We start from the raw sequence: 3,950 nt of genomic DNA on the forward strand, positions 1-3,950 counted from the left end.
TCTCAGCTTTTCCTTGTCTTCACTGATCTCGACAAATTTCTTTAATTCGCTGGCCCTTCCGGTTTCAGCAGAAACGTCATGCAAATCGTCATGCAAATCCCCATTATTTTCCGTTATAGAAGCCTCTTCTTTGACCTCTCTTAGGACACTACTGTCATCAGCATTAACCGAATCGTTTGTTTCTGGAAAAGAGGCTACACCGTTTGAATCGTGCTGGCGCACATTGAGTCGGCCATTACTTATTACGATTCTACGGACCCCACCAAATAGAATCTCCTCTTCTTTATCTGAGAGAGGTAATCCTTCATCCAACATCTCATTTTCATCGACATTGCGCCTCTTTTTCGAATAAAGGCGATTAACAGCCTTGTTTGTATTAACTGCTTTCTTCCAGCGCATCTTTGGATTTGAAGGTGCTTCAAAACTCCTTGTTAAAACAACTATTTCATTGTCAGGATTTGACATTTCAGCTGCTGTTCCAAGTTCCATACTTGGGTCCACATCGAGTGCCTCATCAACAACATTTTGAAACACAGCATAACCTGGAATCTCGCCAAAATCACTGCCAATTGATTGATCAACTTGAATTTCTTCGGCTACGTCAGAAATGCATTGCTCTATAGATTGACTACCCGAATCTATAGCAAATCTGTCATTGCTACTAATTTCAATTTCATTCTTAATGGCACTTTCAGTTTCAGCAAAATCATCAGTCTGTGTTTCAGCTGATGTCATCAAAACCAGATCTTGTCGACATCTTGAACAAATGATGTCGGTTTCCATATTGCTTAAGAAAATTTTTTTCCTCCCCTACCCTTCTTCTTCTTTTCATTTCTCGACAAGCATAACATTCGACAAGTTATTCTTCAATGTCGAGACCAAATGAAAATTATCTAGTAATTGATTGGAGTGAGCATCACTGTAAACATTGGAGTAGAATTATGTCTCGAGGGAACCATGAATGACAATTCAGAGAAAATAAAAGGCTATTATCAGTTAACGTGTGTCTTGCTGACAGTGATTGGTCTGAGAATTTAATCTTCACAAACAACCTGCTCCTATTTATGAATTTGACTTCTTTGTGGTTTTCAGGGTAGTAAAAAAGTTTAAAGTAAAACCATCATTATTCAGCGGTATTTCTTTGAAATGATTCGTACTCCGCGATGGTATTATGCAACAGTTTGAATGCTTTCTGCTATCAGTCCATTCATTGCACCATAAACAAAGTTCTATATCCACGATAACATTCATAAACGTTGTAGAAATAATAAACAAATTGCCAATAATATGACTGAAGCGGTGATATGATACGACAATTTACTTTTCATCCATAGATCTCTGCCTTTATGCTTAGATGATCGCTTCATTGTTATTAGATTGAAACTGTACAAAAGCATCTCATATGTGATTTTTCAAGCTTTTTTATCTAGCTAGGTGTTGATTCTAAATATAAAAGGTTTCAGCTTGATAATATGGAATTTAATCACGTTCAATAAGTGACAGGGTACGCATTCTTCTGGTACCTTTGGGCTTTTGTTTTTGGTACAGATTTCATGGTTGAGGAGTTTGTGCTCATTGGAGCAGTACTCGAATAATAGGGCCAAAGCGACAAATGTGCAAGTTTGAATTGGTCTTGAGCATATGAACTTTATGTTGGTATAGTTTCTCCTTCACACGTTGCTAGACAACCTGAAGCTAGAAAGTGGAGAGCTAAGTTTTTAGAGGACCATCTTGCTCTAATTGACTAATGTTTTGAATGGTAACTTGATAAAATATTAACGTTTTTTACGTGAATTATGAATGGACCTTCATGTTAAGATTTCCCAACGTTAGTTATCTATTTACTCTCTTGCCCAATCAAATAAAAATTGACTTTATCCTCAAAATCAAAAGATCTTCCTGTGAACAATACCCTCATAACAATAATGTTAAGAGAATTTGCAAAAAATATGTCAAGCTGCATCTGTTTGTGTAGTATCTAATTCAAGATCATTTCTATCCAGCTCATTTTTTCCCAATTCTATAGGTCAAAACTTGTGTGGTTTTTCAATGATCTTGAATCGTATTAAAGACACCATGGCTTCATCAAAACTAACTCAACAGCAGCTTGAATCACAGAAGTATTGGTGAAAGTCATAAGGTCATGGACTTGCTGATGAAGTATGTCGCTTCTGAAGGAGTACAAACAGCAAGTGGTTGTCAGCGGTTCAGCTTTTGTGCAGTTCCCCAAGGCTGCTGCCTGGAGCTAATACTCTTAAACTAAGCTGTTCATCAACAGTATGCCTACCAACACTGTCTACCAAGCCAAATTCTTTGCTGTTTAAGGTGTTCTTGCAGGTTGTTGTTTAAGAAATTTTATGATCTGAAAGGGAGCTGTGATCCATAGCATAAGCAACCCCACACAGTGGTGAAGGTAGTGAAAGGATTGCTCTTATCATCCATATATTCTAAAAATCCCAAAATACTGTCTGCCCAAAAAAACTCAAGGTTGTGTTTACATAATATTTACCACCATAAAGCTACCTCTTTTCTTCCTAGATTACTCCATTCTGGTCTGGAAATTTGGCAGAAACATTTATCTCATTCCTGGGGCATTTTGGCAAATTCTAAATAATGATAACCATATAGCGTTTCATTGAAAAAATGATTACACATACATTCTCCACACTTTTTAATGTTAAATTTTCGTTAGACATCTTTTTTCAAAATTCTCGTTCCATTGTTTCCCCACCTGTTAATCACTGTTAGCTCAATTCCCTAATGCTAAAATTTATAGGTCTGCTATTTTGATTGAAGTGATATATAAGAAATTTTTCCAAAATTTTTGATCTACTTTGCTTCAAAACAAAAATGGACTTGACGAAGTGCTTTGTGATCTTGTTCAACCATTTACGAGAGTTTGGCTCATTTCATGACCTGGTGAGATTACGGCAGCTTGTCAGAGTTTGTGTAGGTTCTGACAAAAGCCACTTTTATTTGAAACAGTAGGGGCAGCCAAGTTTGTTTTAGGTAGCTTTACAGGCAGCTAGAACATATTTCATAACCAAAAGGTTATGCCTTTCAAGACCTAACTCAATATAGAATAAAAAACAATCATTTTTACACATACATCTCTCATAGTAGACGTTCAAATAGAAATTTTGCTAAAACAACAGTAAAAATAAACCAGCATAAATCCTGGCTTATTCTTGACATTAAATTGAGCAAATAAAGCAAATACTGTAGTTTAGCTTCTGTGAAACCACTTAATCTCAATGCAAGCAGTATCATTGAAGAATTATTAGTAGTGTCTTTTATTGGCAAATGGTACAGAAAAATTATTTCCATTGTGACAAAATATGGTAGAAATGATGACTGACATACTTGTCTTTGTAAAGTGTCACCGACACTCTTCAGGGTGCAAATAGTAACAAGAAATACACCAAGAACTGAGACAAGTAATATTCGGTACAAAAGTGTCACATTGTACAATCCCTTTGCGGCATCCGCCACATTCTCTCTTTCTTCATTCGACAACGTTGATGTACGATTTTTCTCAGTTTGGGAAAAAATTTCTTGATCGGTGTCTTGGCCCTCTTTTGAGATATTCTCGTCCATGATCTTACTTATGTAATCTTGTTCCATAATCACTTTTTCATTACCTTTTAAGAAATCACTAGTTTTAGAACAGGGTGATGATGATTTTTTGTCCTCTAAATTTTCCAAGGTTGTTTCATTTTGGGTACTTTGTTCATCACCGTCATTATCATCATAAACTTTCCTTGCTGACGACTGCATTCCCATTACTCTTTTGAGTCGATCCTCCGAATTTTCCAAAATCCTCCTTCTTCGAGCTTCTCTTCTTGCATTCATGTTGTTGAAAGATCAAATTTAACAGCTAGTTGTTAAGAAATTTCACAAATAACCTTCTCAAAAGCCTTTATTTGCTTCCTTGTGTCATGGCGGACTCC

This window comes from Rhopilema esculentum, chromosome 20, assembly GCF_057945365.1.
Source record: "Rhopilema esculentum isolate cy_ngs chromosome 20, ASM5794536v1, whole genome shotgun sequence".
In the NCBI taxonomy this organism is placed as follows: Eukaryota; Metazoa; Cnidaria; class Scyphozoa; order Rhizostomeae; family Rhizostomatidae; genus Rhopilema; species Rhopilema esculentum.